The sequence below is a fragment of the Falco punctatus genome (assembly GCF_963210335.1).
Source record: "Falco punctatus genome assembly, chromosome: 4".
NCBI classification, from domain to species: Eukaryota; Metazoa; Chordata; class Aves; order Falconiformes; family Falconidae; genus Falco; species Falco punctatus.
In genome coordinates this window covers 95,020,051-95,043,562 of record NC_137583.1, presented here as the reverse complement: position 1 = coordinate 95,043,562, position 23,512 = coordinate 95,020,051, and the positions used below count along the sequence as shown (strand labels likewise).

Here is a 23,512-nt window from a genome sequence, read left to right as displayed (position 1 = left end):
TGTATCGTTGCTCTTCGAAAACGTTGGGTGTTGGGTTTTGTTTCCTAAGTATCTGTTGGAGGGTCCCCTTTTAAGGCCTGAACATCATTTGTAATTAAGGGATCATAGTGTATTTTCTTGAAAGCTGAAAATGGATGAAATTGAATGGTCCTTCCTGCTGTTCTGACTTCTGTGTTAGAAAAGGATGCTAGGTATCAGGTTAATAGACAACTTGCCTGAAAATTTTCTCTAAGTGTTGTTGTGAGGCCTGTGGAAATGACCGGATTTCCAGAGTGTTAAAAGAGAATAAAGTTTTATTGCTGTAAAGCTACTGGTGAAGGGAGTAGTTACACTGAAGCAAGATGAAGTTTAAATTTAAACCAGCCTGCCTGTGCTGGTTCATGTAGATAGATCCATGTAGATAAACTTCTGCTGAAGTAAGCACCTTCTTTGAAGGTCCTGTAAAGGCAGTGAGTTACTGTTTCAATTAGTTTAGAGGCTTTTGGATTAATTTAGATCCTTTCTTTACGCTTGCTCCTGAAGAGGAGCCACACTGACTTTAGCATGTGGCATTTTGATTTAACTACAAAATTTACCATGGAGGCAGGCAAAGAAATAAATATTTGCAGATATAACTTGTTGTCCTGACTGTCCTGGCAGTTTTAAATATCAGCAGTGCGTGGAGAGTTACTGGCAGGCCCTTTACGCAGTGTACAGCTCCAGCAGTGTGGCTGCCAGTGAAGCCAGCAGCTTACTAATAACTGACTAATCTTTTTTGTCACACCTGCACAAGCCTCTCTATCTCTCTGAAACACATTAGCATTCACGAGAAGCTACTAAACAATGATGAATCACAAACACATTTTAAGTAATTCTTTTATCATTCTCCTTGGGCCAAGTATACCTTTTCTAAACAATACCTGATTTTTCTACCCCATAACATCTTTTATTTTTTCAGTCAGAGAACTGAAAATCAGAGAAGTGAAACTCCCGCTGTGTATTCAAGCTTACCTTCTAGTGGGGGCTTTGTCCCCCCACTTCTCACTTTTTACTTCTGAGTGCTATCATGTGATAAGATTAAAAAGCTCTGGTCTTGTGCTGGTTTTCAAGCAGTAATACGGCTAGATCGCACAATGTGACACATTAGTTGTGAAGCTTTGGATGCCGATTCTGTCGCTTCCCTGGGTGTTCACTCGGTTTACAGCTGGTTTCCATGGAGGGCTGTGTCCATCTCAGTATTGCTCACTGGGTCAGATGATGGTTACTTGAACTTCACGGGAACTCCACGAGCCTTTTCCATATGAGAAGGCCTCTGCTATTCCAGGATCTTGCTGTGATCTCACCACAATGTGCCCGCCAAGTGCTTATTTTGATTTACTGTTCTTATTTTCTATGTAGATGTAGGCAATCAAGAAAGGAAAGATTAAATCAGAGTGGGAATGACTGTGTAAATAACTGATGAAAATGTAAGAATGAGCAGCACCGGCTATAGAGTTGCTTAACTTCAGGTATTTTTTTGATCAACCCTACCATTACTGAACTTTTTAAAAATGCCACGTTTTGCTGGGCTGGAAGGAGATCTTGAACAGTGAAATGGAAGTATTAACTGAAGTCATGTATAAAAGAGAACCCCAGGTGTAATTGTCTTTGTTACTTGAAGTTTCCAGCATTCGTAAGCCAAAGCTTTAGGATGGATTTCTGCTGGCAAAATGTTGTTACTAGGTGTGGTGAGCCAGAAAGGCTCCTATTTCAAAAGCTGGGTCATCCCCCTGCACTGTCTCAATTTTTAGCTTGGTACCCTTAGAAACACCAGCAGATTCTGTTGCTTGTATGTATGGGATTTGTGTCTCTTTTTCCCCTTTCCCTGCTACAGTGACTTTTAAATTGTCGTTTGAGTCAAGCCAAGTCAGCAGAGCAAGGAATGTCCCAAAGATGCAAAGTTCAGGCAGGCTTTGTGAGAGTAAGAAACTGCATGGAGCAGAAACTGTAAGGAAAAGATCCTGGTGTGGGCCTTATTTAACAGCTGGAAACCCCCACCAGGGATTCAGATGGGTTTACCTTAGCCCTGCTGCTCACAGGGAAGCTCTTGGCTTTGCTTGGTCAGACAAATGTGTGAGAAAAGGAATCTCTCACTTTCCTAAGACAAAACAAATGACAGGCCTGAAAGCCAAAACCTGTGCTAAAACCAGATTGCTGTCTCATAACTTACCTGACTTCTACTCTGAAACATGTAGGGCGTGATTTTACTGGACACAAAGCCTCACTGTCAGAGTACTTACAAAGGGTCTTCTAGCTAAGTAAGATTCAGGGTGCTCTAATGTGTTCATCAAGATGTTTACCTAAAAAATATTTGGGACCACTTACACGAAACATTAAAAACTTCAAAACTTCAGTTAAGCACTATATTTTATTCACTTTCTGGCAGTGCTGTGCTGATCATACAACAAAACAGCAGAATTGGGGGATAATACTGCTAACAAAGGAGACTTAAAAACATTTTTAAAAATGTACTGTGTGTCCATATGGGATAGTGCTGTGCAGATGGTAGACAAATACAGATGAAGAGTTATAAAATCTTGCTTTACTGAGGAGCTCAGCTTAAAAGAAACTTCTTACTGCCTGGTAAGGATGGATTACAAATTAAATTTTATGTGTTTGATAGGGAGTCTTTTGGAGCTTAAAAACGTCCTAAAGCATGAACCCATGCTGGTTAGTTTTGGGGTAACTAGAGTCCACAGATTATTTTTTTCTCTCTTCGTAAATATTTTAAATTCTACAGGGATGCAGAAGGGAAGTAAAAACTTCCCTGAACAAGATGGCTAAGGAAAATAGGATGTTAATTATTTCCAAATGCTGGCTTGCTTCTTTGGTAGAATTTATTACTTATCGTCAGGTGGAAAAGCCATGTAAATTCAGGTGGCCAGTGTCTATTGAGCCACCAGGTCTGGTGAAGTCTTCTTGCAGCTGGTCTGATAGTAGCTTCTACCATGTCTTTCATCAGATCTCAGCTGGTGGCTTAGTTTTTCCTTTTGACCTGGGACTAGCCAAGGGCCTGACCAGGCTGGTGTTTCCAGCTAGAACTGGGAGAAATAAATGGGGAGTTTTGTTTTTTTTCCTGGCCAATAGTACCATTGCTTACTTCTGGTACCTGTTCATTGATGGAATGAATAGGTGCTGTAACTGGGCATCTTTTTAAAAAATAATGAAGTTCCCCATCCCATGCTTAGCATAAATTCCCTCTTCAATTTGAGGAAGGCGTGCTTCCTTAAGCTTGTCTTGTGTCTCTCCATTCTATTGGATTTATTAAGTACCTTTTTTTGGTGGTATTGTTCTTTTCTAAGCCCTTGTGGCAATGCGACTCCATAGACTATTGTAAAGTACATCCACTGACTGAATTATAGCTGTCACCGCTGGCTGTGTTTTAGTCCACTCCAGTTCTGTCTGCTTTTTTTGCCCTCGTCTCTGAGGTTTTGGTCTTTTCTGCCCTAAGTGTTTAAATTCTCACATGTCTATTTCATTTACAGTTCTTAAAATTAGATTTATTTTCAAAGTCCTTTTTGAGCAGGAATGTGTGGGAATGTGTGTATAAACCTTAAAAAATGTTAGTCCTTTGGGAACCACATCATTTTACAGTTTGTGTTCCTACCTACTGATATTTTAACTAGGCCATGCTTTCCTTTCTTTCCTTCCCCCCACCCCGGGGGAACCCTGTTTGAGGTGAACTTTCTTCCTTTAGGATTTTGAATCCCAGTCAGAGAAGGATTATTCATCTTTTGCAGACATTAATTCTGAGTTACCACTTCTGTAGCAGTGCTGAATATTATGTGCCTCTTCTGGGTTTGTGGGTTAACATTAATTTAATGCAATTATTTTCAGCTGCTGTCTTTTCCCTTTAAATCCTATACTCTGCTATGCTAAGCTAATGAAATGCAGCTATTGTGGTGTGCTTGGCTGCTCTGCTTACTGAAGGCACTCGTAACATGGAACGCACTAACTGAAAGAGATTTTCCTGTCTGCAGCACGCGGTGGTTCATAAAGGGCTGCAACATTTTTTGCCGTTCTAAATTCTACTTTTGGCTTAGTCTTTTGCCACTTCCTTCTTTTTGGAATTTTCTTCCGATGTGTCTTTGTTTGAGATTATTACTATTTTTTTTTTTTTTTAAGTCAGTTGCTGATGGTATGGAAGGAAGGAGACTAAAAGCCTCTGGTCTGCTGGCTCACCTTTCACATTAATGCAGATGCATCCTGAGTGTCTCTTACATATTTTAAGAACCATATGCCCAGGATGGTAGAAGTTATGCTGTTCTTTAACATATGGCAGCTGGATGGTATGTTTCAGCTTATTTGTGGTGGTAGAGCTCCTGGTAGCTTATTGCAAGAAGAATCACTGTGCTTTCAGGGCTGGACTGCTTTCCAGATGAACTAAAAATGCCCACCTACTTGAGAGGGTGCAGGATTCGGCTTGAAGTCAGCAAGATGACTTCACTGCTGTATCATGTAGGAGGAGAGGATTCACTGCAAGGGAGGCAACATATGTTTAAACTTAAATATCGTATAATTAGCCAAACTGGCAAAGGAAGCTGTGAACAACATAAGGAATATGTATTAAGTCCATTTTATGATGTTTAAAGAGTTCCCCAGTGCGAGAACCCCTATTCCAATATTAATCTTTTAAAAACATTCCTGCCCTGCTATTGGATACGTTTATCTCTGTCAGCAGTAGCTGCAGCTTGGTTTGCTCTGCTTTTTCCTCAGGTATGTTGATACACCTGTTGTGGTAGGGAATAAGCTCACTCAGGGAACTCATCCAGGGTAAAAATAATTTTTTTTGGTTTTCTTCAGGTTATTTTTCTGCTTGCTGGAGGCCTGGATCAGTTCCCCATGTCACACCACAGACAGTTGCCTAACGTGACTGAGGGGCTCTGCTAGAGGATGGGATAAAGTGGGAGAGAAGGGGAAAGAAAGGACATGAACGGAAAACTTGGAGCCTGGGAGAAGTGTCTCTGTAAATAGATCTTTAGGGGAGATCGTGGGCGTCAATAAGGATACAGCAAACTTGTGAATGAGAGCAACATGCCGCTATTCTAGCTGTACATATTTTAAAAGAATATTAGCAGGTTTAACTGTGTGGTTATTGTTCATTATTTAAGTGAAAATATGGTTTTATTCTTGACGTGACAGATCCTAGTAAAATCAGCTCCCTTTTTTCCGAAGGTATGAAAGCCTATAGGCTGTTTCTCACCAAAATTTGTGAGAGGCAGTCACTGCCTTGAAGATACTGGCCTTATTGTATAGGATCATACAGAGCCTGGGAGAGGAGCGGTGGCACCAAGAAGCAGTTTGGCCAAGTTCATGCAGTGGGTCAGAAGCTGAGTCAGTCACTGAGGCAGGTCTCCCGTGTCTGTTAGACTTCCTATTCCTAGCCCCGTCACACTGCCAATCTCTCCGGCTTTCTACAGTAATCCCCTTCATCCCCTAGAGCTGGACCTGGAGCTGCTGACAAGGGAGAGAGGAGGGGGAAGGAACAAGAGGTTTTATTTATAAACTTTCCTCTGTGTAGCGTATGGCGGCTTGAAATGCACTCGTTCGGGATGTGACATCCGTTTGTTGCAAAATCACAAGCGTGTGTTTGTTCTGGCCGACGGTGCCAGCAACAGCTACTTGCTTTGAGTACACGCATGTGAGGTCTCAGGATGAAAATCCTTTAGCAGGGTGATCCTTTACATGCACTGACTGAGAGCGCTTCTGTTGCCTGACTTAAACCTCTCGCTATACTAGTGTTTGAACCAGGCTGGCTATCGGATCCTTCTGTCCTTAGTGCGAGCTGTACCACGTGTGTGCGTGTTATCAGTCTTTTGTGCTGTAGCCAGACTTAGGAGGAAACAGTGATTTGTACATCCTGCAGTGAAAGTGTTGCTACCATAACAGATTTTTATGCTTTGCATCTTCCTTTTTCTTTTTTTTTTTAATGAAAAAGAGCCAATTAATTATCTGAAACTTTTCAAACTCTTTTCTGCTTTCGTATGGTTTCAGTGAAACCATCTAATACCTCTTTGTGTGTGAGGAGACTGTTCTGTTTCACTAGCTTCATGCTGGACCTTTGTGCTTCATTGTACGGGGGATTCTTCTGTTGCTAGAAGAGTTTTGCACAGGAGCTGTTAAGTGCTGAGGACCTTTGCAAAGGTCCAGGAAAAAAAAATCATTTGAAGGCTTATGTATAAGGATGTCCTCTTTGGTAGCCATGTACCACCTTATTCTTTGGAATAATGACATTGGGTGTGAATCACATTTTCATATGGGTCTAATTTGTTTATTAACTACAGTCTGCTGTCATCTGTCAGAAAAAGCGTATAATTTGTGAGGTTATTCAGAAAGCTGGCACAGTGTTTTACAGAAAAACAAAAAAAAACCCCAACCCTGTACAGTTGCCAAGAGTGTATCTGCTGTCCTTTTCACTTGGAGTACCACCAAACTGGTGAAAAAATAGTCTCATATCAAGTAAAGAAAACAAACAAACAATGTCTTAGTCTCTTTCGTGTTTGTAAGTGATGAGAAAGGGAAAAAAACTTGAAGGCTGCTGTAGGTTGAGGATTTTTTGGGTAGGGTAGGGGAAGACACTTAATAAAACAAAACCCCATTTGTATGAAGCCCACCAGTGACAGAAGTGTTTTTACATTGCCGAAGGAACTTTTGGCTAGTTCACTCATAAACTTTATAAAGAAATATGACATGTTGGACCTCTAGTAATGAGTGTGCTCCCAAGGCTGAGAGCTTGCCCATAAAAATTACTCATCTTTATTTTTTTTTCCTCCCTAACTGCATAACTATTTGTATTGCACTAAACAGCTGATTCTTTCATCATCTGAGCTTCATCAGATTCATCTCCTGAATAGCCGTGTTGGTTTTTCTAACAGTTCTGTAAAGCAGGGCTGCTCTGGTCTCTCCTTCTACCATTATATCAGCTTCCACTGTGATTTCTTACTGCAGTTCTGCATTAAGTTCATGTTCTAAGTATCAGGTGCTGGCAGTTTTCTTTCTTTCATATTTTCTTTCTTTTCATATTAAGCTCTTTTCAGATAACTTAAGACATCACACATGCTTCTCCTTCCTGCACTAACAGTGATTCCAAACTTGTCTTTTTTTTTCTCATATTGACTTTGGCTTTCTCTGTGCTACTTCTGTGTCTGAAAAGCCTTACCAATACTCTGCTCTGCCACACTTGCCCACGTGTCAGCAAGTCTATAGCAAGAACTCCAGCTCAGAGGTGCTGACAGGAAGCAATCAAATTCAAAACATGATCAAAATATTCCTCATTCATTGCTGGCTTCTCCCTGCACCTTGTCTGTTTCCTTTTGTTATTTAGATTGTCAGTTTCTTAAAGCAGAAGACAATTTTCTTTGTAACTTGGATAAGACTGAGCACTCTACAGGTACGTAATAAATAGCAAGTCAAATAATTTGTATCCCTGTAATAGCCTGTTTTTACAGAAATCAGATACACTTTTGTATTGCCTATCCCTGTTTTTTCATCCACCTTGCAAAGCAGCATTTACACAGTGCAGTCTAGCATTAGCAAACTCTGCTTTGAATCAGAGTTACAGGTAGATTTTTTTTATAGTTCTGTGGTTTTTTTTTAATCATGCTTGCCCTTTATGGACTGGTTATTCCATTTAGGTTAGAGATATGTTATAGTGCCATTCAAGTGTCATTGCAATGATACCTTACATTACATAGCTCGTTAAACTATGAAGCCATCTGGCTAGCGTGGATAAACTTGGTCCCTTCAGGATAGTTGTTGTTGGGGAGCTGGCTGATCTCCTTACCCTTATCTTTCATACGGCTCTGAATCCAGGCAGTGCTGGGCATTTCTGCTGCGTTCCAATGGATTTGCTATTGCTGTCTACTCTCATACTCTGCCGGAGCCTGGGTCAGCAGCGTGGGTTGTGAAAAGCTTGTAGGGAGGAAAGTTGGTCCACACTGAACTGGGAATTTATTAGAATGTTACAACTAGATCCAAGTCGTGTGGCAAGTGTATATCATGGTCGCGTCTTGGTTGGTGTGTGGAGGGATGGCCCCATCTGGCTTCCACATGTGAGTTTTCTACTAGTGGTTTAGCCTCAGAAGGTGATGGCCATACCTCACAGGCTGAAGGTGGGACCACAGTGTGACAGGGGCTTAGGTAGACAATATTTATCTCGAGGTGAAGATCTAGCCAAGGGTTTTAAGAGGCATCTGTACCTTGTCAGGCCACCTGTGCTAATGGCTATTTCATCCCATGTGAACTTTTTTGTGGTTCCTCACCACAAACACCAGTTTCATGATGGAGGACTGTTTTGAATGCCATCTCTGGTCAGAGAGTGAATGTGCTCCACGTCTAATCTCAAAGCATGGCATCAGGGAAGAGGGGCTGCTTTGTTGTGCAGAAGTGGGATTGTAATTCTTGAGTTCAGAAGTTGTTCTTGTACCTCTTGATGTGACAGAAGTACTTGAAAATACTTTGTATTCCTTGTGGTGAACAGTCAGTCCTGGTCACATCTGCTACACATGTACTGTATATACCCCCCTAGCTGTGTGAGTTACTCATCTTTGTTTCACTACAGTTTAAGTAGTTACTCCAGGTATATGATGGAGAAAAAAAAAAGTCAGTTGCTTTGGGTTATTACCTTGCATATATTCAGTTAAGCTGCATATGCTTATCCTCGTTTCACCTCAGATTTTGTTCCCAGTTGTGTTTAATAGCACGGGGTGAATGCGCTTCGCATTCCATTTATATTGCTTGCATATTTTGTGAGGAATTGTATCTTTCTGACCTTTCCAACCCAAAATCGTTCTCCCAAGAACAGTTGAGGTTCAGCCTCGTAAGTCACGGAAGAAGATCCTGAGTTTTGTTTCTTGCTCCTAAAGTTGAGTAAATTTATATCAGGATTCCATTCAAATGCTGATTTTGCTCTGTTGTTTGTATGCTTCTGGTTTACGTGATTACCTACTAGTTTTTTATTGCTTTAGTAGCTAATGCTGTCTAGTATTGCTATCTGAGAGGGGCACTGTGAGGATAAATGTGTGAAGAGTTGTGAGGCATTTATTTCTAAAACAATGACCCATATAAGAACTTAGAAGGAAAAAGATTATTTGCCTGTATGCAGTTAAAATATTCAGGAATTCTATGACTTGAGAACAGTAGAGAATACTTAGATAATGGGGCTGTAGCAAAAAAGCAACTACATAGCTACAGAATATTTTACTTTTTTAAGATTTATTTAATTTTATTCAGAATAAATTTACAAGTTAAATACATTGACTGTAAATCTATGATTACACATTTGTGTCTATAAAAGATGTATACTAATGTTTGAGAGATCTAGTGTGAAACATCAAGTAAATAAAGCAGTGATGATGTGTTTTAGAATGCCTTGAAGTTAATGAGAGAGACTTATTTGAATTACATGATACTTCATAGAATATTGCTCTCTGTTCTAGATTAAAAATCTCTGCTATTTAAATATTTTTCTGTGGGGGCTGGTCATAGGAGTGGGAGGAGATGCATTTCTAGTTTCCTCTGTATCCTTGAATTAACTATGAAAAAGGGTGGGTTCATAATTTAACTAATTTAAGCTAAAATCTTAGCGAAAACACAGTTTATAGTCTTCTGCACAAGCTTCCACAACTTGTCTTCATTTTCTAAGTGTTACTTTCATTAGTTGACCATATTTGGAATGTAGGTTTTTCACAGCAAGACCAAGACTTCACACGCCAACCTGCTGTGCGTTAGTTCCTGCCACTTCAACAACTGAGCCTCCTTGCCTTCCCCTCCCAGCTTTCCCCCTTGGATAGGGCAGGGTGGCTTTCTCTTCCCCTATTTGGGGGACCAGTGATGAAACCTGGTAGAACTTCTTTGCTTGGCTTCAGGTCTCATCTCACCTGTGGCTGCTGGTGCTGGCTTCTAAGGCCCACCTCACTGTAAGGTGGTAGGTGGGTTAGGTGGGGTGGTTGCCTGTGGGCTTCACGCAAGACCTGGCCTACAGAACAGTTTCTGTGGCTTTGCTGTGGAGTAGTGACTCTGAGAAGATGAGTTGAGGACAAAGTACATCTCCAGCTGTGGCCATGCTCTGCCAAATATTCAGAACCGCAAGGCGGAGTCCTTGCTGCAGGTCCATACGCCACAAGGCATTTTACAAACAAGTTTGCAAGCTGATGTCTGCCTGTCATGCAGAGACAACTTGGGTTGTCTTGGTGAAGGGTTTTACACATGTGGCCTTTAGATATATATATCAGGAAGCTTTGCACAAAGAAGAGACAGAGCCTCTTTATCAAGCCCTCCAAAACCTCCTGCAAGACATCGCTGAGTCTCAAGAAAGCCTGGAAAACTCTGACTAAAGTTAAGATTTTAATTAAAACAGTGAAATTAAATAGAACAGCCTGTATCAACTATCGATCTTGGCAATGGTAGGTAAAAGATTAGATGTCATATGTAGAATCTTCCTTTTGGATTTAAGGGACAGTAAAACTGTGAGATATGGTTAAGACCTTATTTGAAACTGGTTTTTGTTATAAGCTCAGAAATAAACTTTTAATTTCCAGTAGATGGGAAACATTGAACCTGAAGTTAAGGATATCTGCATTCTGTTACTTGAGGGTATGTAACTGGGATATTGGTATGTCATAAGGTGAATTTATAGGTCACCATCAACCTGTCAGTAATCTCAATCTATTATGCTAAGTATAAGGTGGTTTATCTTCTTTGAGAAAGCTGCCTATGCGTTTAGCATATGCTCAGGGTTTGTCTGCATAGGAATACTTGAAAAAGTTAATCTGGATTAAGATATGCTTTGGAAGTGGATTAAATTACATAGTACTCCTATACAAGCACTTCTAAGCAGAATTTAAGTGGCTTTAGTTCTAGTTTCTTTACTTCCTCATTTAAGTACGTTAAATCAAATTAAAGGTGTTTAAATTTTACTCAAATGCCTGTAGAACTTTAATGTAATCTTATTAACCTGCTTTTAGTAAAGTTTATCTTACTTTCATTATTTTCTTGGAGGTAAATTGGAGGCATGTTCACATGAGCATAGATGAGATTAGCCAGTTTAGTGTAAATTCTAAGTTTTTATTTCTTGTGCACTAACATTCTCAGGCTGACCAACTCTGTTTCTCCACTTGCTGATACTACCCACCCTCTGGTTTTCTGGTTCTCACATCCTTCATCTGCAAGTTGTCAGTAATTATTTTTATATCCTCAAAGGGACTAAGAGCCCTCCATATGAGAAATGCTAACTAACAGCTGTGTGGCGGCATTTGATTAGCATCCAAATGGAAATGTGAAGTTTGTCTTTGGCTTTGTTCATTAGTGTAAAGGTGAGGGTGGAGTTGTGGAAAATTAATAATTTACAGGAACTATACCCATGACTATAGTTATTTTTCTGTAAAATTATGACAGAGACAAACAAACTGTGGTTCTAATGTAACAGAGTTCAGGCGTCTACATCTGCTTTTGCTGCACCTGGCTTAGTATATTTGTCTAAGATAAAATGTGCTTTATCTTTTGCAGACTCTTACATGAGGGACATATACACACATTAATAAACAGATGATAAATATGGGGGTTTTAATTCCTTACAGAAATGGAGACAAAATGTGAGAGAAGCCTTTCTCTGACTGACCAGAACCTAACATTGTAGAAATTGGTTTACAAAATGCCAGCAGCAGTTTTGGACCTTTCAAAAGACGCTGCTTTTTCTGCATTGTTCAAGGCTTCATATATAATCCAGTGACATGGGGTACTTGAGAATAGTAAATATTGTTATGCACAAATAAGAATGAGTGGCTTGAATGTTTAATGACAAATTACTCATGTTGGCATTGCAGTGTGATGGCTGTATAATGCTGCTGTATGAGGAGACAAGACAGTGATTGTAAGTGCTCCCTCTGAATATGCAGAACGGTGATCTCTGGCATGTATTTTTCCTGTATGTGGCAGCATCTAGCAGTGGGCAGTTGTAACATCTGATGATTTGAATTGCCAAGTGATGCCGTTATACTCAAATCCATAAGAAACCAACCTTTTCCTCTCCCACCCACAGCCCCATTGAGAAGTGAAACATACAGAGTTGCAAAAAGTATGTCAAATATGCATTTAAATGCCTTGCCTCTCTGACGTTTCATTTGATATGTGCTACATGTGACTTTGAAGCATAATAGCACATTGTCCTAAACTGATGGAGTTAGACAGTGTTTGATCTCTTCAGCTGAACAAATGTATTGTTTTAACGCTAAGCAAAAGACCTTTTAAATAGGAGAATTGATTTTATACATTTTTAAAGAGAAATCAGGATATAGCTGTGTTTTCTTTTTCCTTTTGGATTTACAGCAGTATGACAACACATAAGTAATATTCCCTCAGGCTGAGGTTGAATGCATAAGAGACAGTAAATTCTGTCTTGAGTAGTCTTGAGTCCCTTAAAAAGTGGTTATTTTAACTGTGCAGTGTGTATAATAAGTTTTCTTTCAAGTTGTTTTTTTTTGGGGGGGGGTTATTTTATTTTTTTTCATTTCTAAAAGTTATAAGCAGCTTGGGCAAAATCCTTAAAATGCACATATACTAATGACAGTATTGGAAGAGTTGTAACTGTTGACCTGCTGATGTTCATGAAACATCTTGATGGTGTACCTGAAAGGAAGGAGCTCATAGCTGTACTAACTAAAATCATGTTCCTATGAATGTAGCACAGGTGAGGGAGAAGGAAAGAATGTAGCATGGGTGAGGGAAAAGAGGGAGGAAGCATACTTAGTAAATACCAATCTGTCTTAATAGCCTTTCTTGTCAACTGGCAGCACTTCTGAGACACCAGCTTTTAAATCATGAGGCATCAGCTGTGGGTACAGGTAAGTCAGTGATAACTAGTTTTAATACAAGTAGATCGAACATGCTCTGTACTTAGCCAGCATTTTTTGAAATAATGCTAAAATTGAGTCTGTGCAGATCCGCAGCTGATGTGAACTGGAGATTAGATCTTGGATAGCTCTGAAATAAGAATTTTGCCCTAAGCTTGTTTTTAAAATTAACCTTCCTTTTGCTTCTTGCTCTTCCACCTCCCCCCTTTTTGAAGTACCTCTACATTTTGATATAACAAATTGCCTATTATCCCTTGTGTATGGTTCCTGGCTATACAGAGTTAGGTAAGAGCATGAGCAAAATGTAAATTATTTGGTAACTCGGCAGAAGATACTATTTCATCACAATTGCTATTTAATTTTTGCAAAAGAACCTCCCACGCTGAATGTTCTTTTGAGTTATTTGGGGTTGATTTTTCATGAATAAAACTCTTAGTCATCTTGAGAATCTATGCAATATCTTAAAAAAATAAAGACTTCGCACATTTTGGTAGTTAGTTGGTCTCCTTTTGTATCTCACTTGATTCCTGCGCTCCTTGCTGCGTATGTAAGACGTTGCTGTTTACAGCTGTAGCACTAGCCTTGAATTTTGGAGTTAAGTGGTGAAAACCTTCCCTCATGGAAACCAATAGTAAAGAAATTTACTTTTTCTACTTTAAATGCTGACAGTGACTTTCTGCGTGACCTTGGTGTGAAGATCTTATCAGCAGGGTTTATGTGGAGGTTATCTGCACCTGGTTCTGCAGGACAGGAATGAATTGTCGCTGCCACATTGCAAAGTTGCGTACAAGTTACTGGTACATTTGGCTGTTGATGTATTCCTCCTCCAATGTGGTGGGGCTCATGAGGATGTGTGAGGCCCTTCATCAAAGTGTAGATAGGCTATTAAACCAAGAGACATCATTACCTCAGCTGTAGGCCGTGCTCTGACCCCCTGCTTCCCAGTTGCACAGCTTGCATCATCAGTTTGTATCTTGAGAAGTCTTAGACCAGTAATTTTGTGGCGGGGAGTGCTGGGATGTTGTGCAAACTGTCCCTTTAGTTGCTGCAGTGAACACAAGCCCATGGACAAGTCACAGAACTTGTTTGTGCCTCAGTAATGATATATATTTGCAAATCTAATAGTGTATGCCAGTAATATGTAAACCGGGAAGTTCCAGAACATCCTTATGCAGGACTTTGAGGTCACTGAAAGTTAGCAGTGAAACCAACTCCTATGGTTTTATTGCAAATATCAACTCTTGATGCTATTTTAAAAGCCTGAGCCCTTGAAGCTAAATGACTGTGTTAAAAAAAGGGTTCTTTTTTCATACGGCTAGTAATTCTCATTAGTCTAATTGGTGTAGCTGGAGAAGGTAAACAATCTAAGTTGCAAAAAACTGTTTTCTGTCATGAGGTACAAGCAGCAAACTTGAAAGCTAAATTCAAGTCAGAGAGCAGATGCTTTGAGCTTGCTTAGGTTTGTATCAGTCTGACAGAAAAGGATAGTTGGTATCTGCAGAGTAGAGGGCATGACGGTAAAGCATCATGGAAAGAAGGAAGAAGGCTGTTGTCTATGGCTAGGAGTGAGTCAAGTAACGTGGTCTGTAAAACATAGAGACATATTTTATAATGTGCAATAAAACTATTGTCTCTGAATCTCATCTTTTGTGATGTATTGCAGCTATGATCTGAGGCTTGTTTCTGGAAAACATGGTGGTTTGTGGGGGTTGGTGTTCTGGGGGGTTGTGGTTTGGGTTTTGTTTTTTTTTTTTAACTTTTTTAAATCTCTGGTGATAAATGTTTTTTTCTTTTAGGTTTTACTTGTTTTAATAGGTTACCCATATGAGTTTGCTCTGGTGCAGAGCAGTGTGTATTCAGCAATAGTTCATTGGAAACTGCCATGTAAAACTAATTAATAAATATATATATATATAAAATTTGGGGTTTTTTTTAAGCAGCAAGATTAAATTTAAAAATAAGCAGCAAGATTAAATTCTGCTACTCAGAAAGGTAGCTCTTAATTCATGTTTAGGTACTGGGGGCAGCAAACGTTGGGATTAGGTGCCTTTAGAATACATCTGTCACAAGAGAAAGGGAAGGGAAAAACAGGCTGAAAAGCACTCTTTATCTTGCACAGTTAATCTGAAAAGGACCTCCTGAAAAGGAAAACTTGGAAGAATCATTTTGAAGATCGCTGTGGCTACGTTTAGTGTTTGGTTGAGCCTCAGGAAAACTCGTGGAGGTCCAGTGAAGTTGGAGGGCATGCCTTAATACTTTGTAAAGCAGTGTGGTGATTATGAAGGGATGCATGGCATAGTTAGGCTCTTTGCTACTGCAGGGTTTGTATTCTGAGGTGAAACATCACTGAGCTGCTTGAGTATGGCTGTGACACATGTATGAGATGTTTAATTACTTTATGAAATGCGGGTTTATTGTGAAAGTGCTGTGTTCCTTCTTAGACTCATGCCTGGTCTGCTAGTCTTATTGTAGGGGGAATATCAAAGTGGTTTTGTCCTATGCTCCATATGGAATATAAGTGAACTAATATCAACTGTACTTGCTGCCAAGAGGTCAGAATGGAGCCGAGTAAGCTTCACGAATAAAAGTTCAAATACAATCACGGTGGCTTTAATGTGAATTTCCTTTTTGATAAAAAACCTAACTCATTTCAAGTCTAAAGTGATCTTTACTTTGAAGTGTTATTCCATCTTTAATGTTATTTTACTGTTGGGTGGAGCTGTGAAAGCCATTAACTTCTCTTTGCAAATGAAACGGAGAAAACCATTCTTTCTTGATAGGAAAAGCCAATTACTGTGTTATCAGGAAAAGGCTTTAATGGCCCTAGCTCACCTAATGAGGCATTATCAAATGAACCTCCTATTCACAGATTTATAGGGTGATATGTGTTAGACTGAATTGTCTTTGAAACCGCCATTTAGTCTTAAATCCTTTGTAGTGCAATAGTTGGTAGGTGGCTTTCTTTTTTCTTCCAGGTCAATATGAAAACATTTAGGTAAGTTTTATTTTTGTTTTGGCCATAGGAGAAAGTGTTTTTCCCAAGCTTCTGTAAAACATTTAGCTAACGGTGTAGTCTAGGTGCTACTGTGAAGTTACTGCTTCAGATTTATCAGTAGCCTTTAAAAGTAAGCATGTGAATAAAAATAATTTCTGACAGAAGTCCCAGTTCTTAAATGCTGAAGTTGCAGGGGTTTTCTTTAAATTACAAAGAGGTTGGGTAGGGCTGGGACTGAATTTTTTATTTTCAGATTGTGGTATGTTACAGTTTTATTTTAATGGCATAGGCTGGAAGAGGCAAATTAATTGCTGTGGTGGTGTGGAGGCATGTCGGAGTCTGAAGAATTATGGAGTTTGTGTTGTGCTGGGTTGGAGTGGTGAAGTACAGATAACAGGCCACAGCTGTGGCCACAAATTAGGCTTCTCAATTTGATTCTGAAAGTATTGCATTAGAATTGCTCTTCTAGAATTACCATGTGGAAAGTCTGATGAATAAAACCAGATCTGAAATAGGGAAGCTAGAAATGCCTGCTGCTGCAAATGCTTGTTGGGGCTTCGGTGTTGCAAAATGAAGGTGGCCGCTTTACTAAGCAAGAGCAGTGCTCAGGAGCTTACTGTTCTTCAAGTCTGTCCACTGGTTTTTACATCTTAACATTTCCTTAAGGAATTAGGGTTCTCAATGGTTCCTTCCTCTTACAGCCAGCGTGGCTTAGGGAAGGATGAGAGTGGTGGTCCCTCCCATGGTCCAGCAGCACCTGTTCTTATGTGAAATCCATCAAGAGTTGGGAGCATGGGGTTTACCGGCAGGTGTTTCAGGAAGGTGTGCAAGCTTTGATCTAACTGAAGTACTGTGCAAAGGCCTTCCTATATAGGAGAGATCCAGTGAGGAAGTGAGCACCACCTGATGAACTCCTGTGGGTATGGGACACTTCAACATATGGGTATTGCTCTTGCGTTCTGTGGAGCTACCCTTGCTGTGGGAACATCAGTGCTCCAGGTATTTCCAGGCACAGGACAGTAGTAAGGTAGTAATAGATCAGATCTAACTTACAGGGATAATTCTGAGCAGTGATAGTTTTATTAGCAGAAATGTTCAAAAAACCAAACCTACAGGCCTGTTGTCCTGTGTTTGGGTTGACTGGCAGACATGCCAGTGCTGGGTGCACAGATGGTCCAAAGACAAGTGCAAGACCTGGGGTGGGCTGGCTGAAGCTGTCACAGCTGTGTTATGGTTACCAGGGTCCTATAAAATTGACTGGGGCATTGAATTCTTACAAAACCAAGGGACAGCTCTGGCTAAGCAAGGGCTGTATGCAAACTTTGCTTATCCCCCAAATACGAACTCTGCAAAGTACAGGGGCTGGAACCAAAAAGATGCTGAGTAATAAAAGACTGTGCAAGGTCCCCCCACTTCCTCAAATGTTCTCATTTAGTGAGCGTAGCTCTATCCTGACCTGCAATATCCTCTTCATTGTTTTTGTGCTAGGAGTTTCCTGAATGCCCCATGGAAAATGTGACACACTTTGTAATGTAGAACAAATATATTTTGGAATGGGACCCAAGTGAAAGGATAAAGCCTTGTTCTGCATTGCAACTTTAATCCAGATTTACATTCCAGTGAAAGACTGTAGTAGGGAAGGTGTCTGGAACATAAGATGTTGCAATGTAAAGCACACAGTCGTTCCTTAGATTTAAAGATTTGTTTATGCAGAGCTCAGAACTGGTAAATCTCTGACCTTTTCAAAGGACTCTTCCTTTTTCTCTTGTTGATACTTTAATATCTTTCAAATGCCCTTGGCATTCTAGTGGATTGACAGATGACCAACTGATGTCTACGTACAGTAGCAGAGGCTGCGTTACATTTGGGATGTAGTATTTTGTTGTTTGCATCAGCCTACTTTTGTGACTTTCCAATTGGAATTCCCATGTAGTCCTTCAAAACTATAAATACACATTTTTGAGAGAGGAAGTAAGATTGATGGCTATTCTCGTACTTGGTGTAAAAGACTTCCATGATTAATTGTTTGCTTCTAACTCCTCTGTTGATACTTACTTTCATAATCTTGAAAAGCAAAAACATTAATAAATCAAAGTAGGTTAAAGATCAGACACGTGGTTTTATTTTAATAAGGGATAAAGCTGAAATCTCACTGAGTATACATTGTTCAGCACTTGTTCTCTGGGGCATATGAATCAGTCCCTTCATTACTGATCCATAAGCATTTCCTTTTGTGGTTACAGTGTATTTTCATTAGAAAAACGAATGCAAGATAATACCCAGTGTGTTACTTTTGGTTCTTACACTCGTGTGCAAAGTGAAGTTTTGACTTCACAGAGTAAGTTTGCTTGCTTGATTTATATCTGTCAGGGAAAGGGATTTTGAGAAAAGGCATAGTAAGCCTGCAAGCTTGAGGAAGAGGTATAATTTTCATGGTTATGCCTTGTGTGTCTGGGACACGTTTTCCCAAAGGATTCAGGGTAAAATGTGCTTTGGGAACAGTTTGCTCTTTATGTGTGGAGGAAGACAGCAGGAGATGTGTGTTTCTCCTAGCTTTTTCTCATGGCTGGTACTTAGTATTTGGATAGTGTCCCCCAAAGAGGGATAAGGTCAGAACCTGGTGGAAGAGGGGGAGTCATAAACAAGAGAATTAAAAACTTTGAGACTCATCCCCTCATCCCCCTTGCTGCTATACCTACACATCTGCTCACTCTTTGGTATCTTTTTTATCGGAATTGTTGAAAGAAGCTGCTAAATGAAGAAACCAGCTTTCCTTTTGAACTTTTAACCTTTGTGAAAGCTACAGTCATTGGCTTCTGCAGAGCATAGATTGTTTGAATCTGACATTTAAAAAAAAAAGACGAACAAAAAACCAGGAAGAATGAAATATCAATGTGCACTTCTGAAATTCCCAAATTGCCAGTGAAGGTCTTGCTTCTCTGTGCTTTAAAAGCCTCAGAAGTGCAGAGAGAGATTGGGGAAGGGTGAAGTGTCCCTGTTGCATCTCAGCCGGGATGTGCTTTGGCTGAGATGAAAGTGCAGCAGTTGGTACAAAACCTCCACCTGGGGAAAAATGGTCAACGTGTGTGTGAATGTAATCTCTTTGAGGCAGTGGAAGAAAGCTTGAAGAATGGGTTATGTAAAGGGAAATAAAACCCTGTCAGAAAAGAAAAGGGGGAAAAAAAATGCCAAAGGTGAGAGAGATGAATTATACTGCCTAGGCAAAAGGTATTATGCTTAGGCTTCTTCTATGAATGGATGTCCTGTTCAAAAATAAATAAATAACCAAGTGCTTCCTCACTTTATCCTTGTTAAAAGCAACACAGTAAAACTCCTGACAGTTGCTATTCTTTCTAAGAGTTGATGATGTGAATCTTTTATATACTAAAAGCAAAGAAAGCACATTAAAGTTTAATCCCTGCTTACTCTAGTGGGTCTTAAAGCTGTCATCGCTTAAAGTCATACAAAAGCAAAAATAGTATCTTAAATATAAATTATTTTTTTGCCTTCAGTGACTTCTAATGCACATATTATAAGTCAGTAATTAAAAAACCTAAAAGCATATCCATCCAGGTCAAATCATGCTTTAGATGACATCTAGTCTTAAATGCTTGAAAGCAGCTTTCATGGGTATCATTGCTAGCTTTGTCATCTATATAAAAATGAAATATATTTTTGCAAACTTGAAAGCGACAATTTTGAGGAACACAGCCTGACAGCAGAGACCTGTAGTCCTTCCTTCTCACACACAAGCTAATAGCTGTGCTGCATATATCATTGCATGTGTAGCTGTTCAAAAGGGAAATGTACTCAACAAGGCTTTTTACTTCTCAGCTGCTAGAAGAAACTGCCGACCCTTGGCATGGTTGAGTTTCTCTGAAGAGAAAGCAGCAATGTGTATTGTAGTTAACTTGGCTGGTGGCAAGCCAAACTACCTTGCTGCTTTCTTCCTTTTAAGATATGATTCTTCTTTCTTAAACAAGGTTGGTTAATGAATCAGGAGAAATAGTGGTGGATTTAAGAAAGGAACTGTTGAAAACAGGCACCTCCTCAATTTACTGGGAATAGTTCAGTTTGAGCTTGTTAGAGGTGAAACTGTTAGATGCTTTCAGCATCTTGCCCTGAGAAAACTGGGATCCTTTGTAGCTGTGGGATTTTTAATCTTGCTGTCACGTTGTGTTTCTTCAAAGCAAGAGGCAAATGTTTTCTGTCATGTGCCTGTCTCTTTTAACGTCTGTATTTCCACTTCAGCAATTAAATGACTAAAAGCAAGGGCAGGAGTGTAGGGAGTCAGCAGCCATGCATTATTTTCACTGTGTAAAACTACAAACTACAGAAATTATTTGGGGCTGGGGGAGGTAACTCTTAGAGGGCAGTGGTCTCTTCCTGTTGCGTGTGCTGAAAATAAGGCAGTTTCCAGGAATGACTGACCCAAAGAGCCAGATGACAGGTTCTCATTTCTACGTTGACAACAGCTTAAACTTTCAGGGCTCTAAAACTGAAGCACATGGTGTTTGGTAGTCACCCAGGTTAAACGATGAAAGCCTGAGAGCAGAAGGAAGAACATGGTAAAGAGAAGAGCAGTAGCTGCTCGCTGGGCTGTTCCAGAGTATTTGCATTTTGATTGGCTCTGCAGACACTTGTGGGTGCCTCTGGGACTCTTAATGTTAGGAAAAATAGCTTTATATGTAAAGAAAAATGGCAACGAGGCTTCAGACTTGCTCCCTACAGCATGTTCTGTGTGTTCTTTCAGTCTTGGCTTAAATGAGTATAATGGCAATGCTTTTATTTTGCCTGGGAAATTAGTTTCCCCTGATGGTTTGTTGTAAAGTACATAATCCATCTAGAGATGTATTTGTCATTTTGTGCTGGCAATGAATCTTTTAATTTGGCAGAGTGGGAAAATTAGAAGACATTGACCAATAAATATAGCTGCAAAAGTTTTATCCCTTTCTGTCCCATCCCAAAGTCCATACTTGTGAGAAGCCCCATCTGAGGGAAAACTGCAGCAATGTGCTCTGAAAGGCCAAAAAGAGCGCACATTGTTTCCAGCACTCCAAAGCTGCATCCTCTGCTTCTACCTCTCTGATTTTTAATGGCAGGTGTTGTATTGAAACTGAGGATGGCAGCAAGAAATAGGTAAGCCAGTCTCTGCTTTCAGGACCCTGGGGGCTAGGAAAGGTAAAATGCAGGAAGAACTGGGTGAGTAGTATGCCTGAGCTCACGAATAAATAAGGCGGCTGCCCATTCTGGGTAATGTGTCAGCCTGATTTAGATACAACACCCTGTAGCCTCTAAATGCTTCTCAACTTCTCTGAGGAAATGTGGTGCCCCATTTTATAGTTGGCGGTTGGAGGCACAGAGGACCAAAGGGCAAGTACGTGGCCACACACAAAGCCTTTTAATAAAAGAAAATTAAACACAAGTGTTCTTGGTTCCAAGTTTATGCCTCGTCTTTGAAGCAGGCTTTCTGTTCGTTTAGACAGTATGATTACTATGTGTGGTAGGGAGTTCTCTTTAATCAGTGCTGTGGGGAAAAAAAAATTGATAGCTATAAGGTCTATTTTTTCGGTTTATTTTTCTCCGGTGTATCTTATACTATCTGCTAACGATTACATTCTCTCAATGACACCAAGGTCAAATAAGAATCTAGGGCTTTCGTGTCTCAAGAGGATTGTTTTATAAATACAAGAATATATTTTTCTGTCTTGTTTAAAAGAGAGCATTAGACTTCATCCTGGGCACTGGATGCAACTTATTTACCTATAGGCACAGCTGCTTCAGAATTTCCTTCAAGTGCCTGAAGTGGAATTAATGTTTTTTTTTTTCTTCCCCAGTCCTAGTCAAAGTTGTTGACATAGTGGGTGAGATCAGCAAGGTAAGAGATGTGGCTGAAACCCATCTAATTCTTTAATGCTCCAAGAAAAGAGCTTGTAAAGGTGGTTAGTAGGATTTGTGGCTAGTAGGAATCTGCTCCAGAGTTTGGAGAATGGCATATGTGAAAAGAAAACTTTTTTAAAAAAAAAAAAATCTTCAAAAACATCTTTTCCTTCATTCCTCATGTACACTGTCCTCTTAGTTTTCCATGTTGTGGAGAACATGTCTTTGTGAGTCCTACATAATGGAGTAATCAATCCTCTGAGCAAGGTAGAAGGAAGTCACATCCAGCTCTGAAGAACAGCAGAATCCCTTGTTGGGACTAGGGGACTGTAACTGAAATGGGACTTAAGTCTTGGTCTTCAGAGATGTGGAGTCCACTTGTTACAGGGCAAGCTGTCTGGCAGCTTTGGAAACGGGACATCTCTTCCCTGATCATCTTCCTTATTTCAATTTAAGATCTTCTGACGGGCTGTGGCTATGGTTCTGTGAATGCAGCATGAAGACTGCATCAGTGTGTGGGGAGCAAAAAGAAAATGGAGTATTCTTTTAGTAGATATGCACTGCGGATTTTTGGAAATGCTTATGCTTTCAGTGTACAACCTGTGAATATCACTTAATACAGCGTAAAATGAGAACGGCTAAGGCTCTGTGTTTACTGTTGCCACCATGCTGCCAGCCCTGTAGAGCTATGGTTTAGTCTTCACAGCACAGTAGAGGTGCTTTACTGAAGGGCAGAAAGAGGACTCCATTCTGTTTTAAAGAGATTAATAGCTAAATTGTACTTGCTGCTTGAACGTTAGAGATCTACTGATAAATTTCGAGTGAGAGCAGATGGAAAGTGCTGCAGAGTTCCTGTGCTGTGCTTTGTTTTAGTGTTGCTGTTTTCACACAAAGGGCTTTTCAGCCAGGTGTTAGCCCTGTAGGAAGTTCAAAATGGTCAACTTCAATTGATGGCTTTATATGGAAACACTTCTAACTATGTCAAACTGAACTAGACAGTTAACCGAAGAGTGATTTGCCACCCCTCACCTCCAAGTGCAATGGGAAAATTTGATTTGGGAACACTGAAGTCTGACAACAAGCAGGATAAACAGTGGTTACTCTCACAGGGGATTTGGTGAAGGGTTGTTACTTTGTATTACTGAAGATTCTAACTCTGGCAATCATCAGAGCACTAAAAATGTACTTGGATTTTATCCAAATACTTTAATCTTTTAATGTCTGTTACAATTATAAGGGAGCTTATTGAGTTAATGAAACATACCGTAATGAACTCAGTAATTGCATAATTTTACATCATTTTCCTCCATGGAATTGAATCTTAGCTGTGTGCCATGAACTTTGCACAGGTGAAATAAATCCTCTTTTTTGGCCCAGGCATATTTACATGATGGTTAAAGATGAGCAGGTTATATTCCTGCTTTCCTTTTTGCCCCTACCCCTTCCTTATAGTGGTCCTGATGCTTGGGTGAGTGAGTGGTGAATGCGTTCAAGGGGCTAATCTGGCTGAAAATGTGTCTTTGTTTTGTGAGGTTAGTTTTTGGGCAGTCCATCTCTGAATTGGCCTGCTGGACGAGTGCCAGGGCTGGCACTGGGGAGGAGGAGGCCAGGCCATGACATTGGAAAAGCAGAGATATCAGATTTGCTATGGAACTGAACTTTGAATGGCAGAAGCCTGAGGTTTTTGGAGTAGAAAGATTTCATTTTAGTGAAGAACGTAAGGATGGTGGCTCAGGGTGATGTATGTCTTATAATATTTATAACATAAAAT

At 40.0% G+C, this 23,512-nt stretch overlaps 1 protein-coding gene across 3 annotated transcripts in view; it reads left to right on the top strand.

The window, feature by feature from the left end:
• The window catches only part of ELMO1 (engulfment and cell motility 1), a 311,558-nt gene that overhangs the window by 13,983 nt on the left and 274,063 nt on the right, over positions 1-23,512 (top strand). The window lies entirely within an intron of this gene.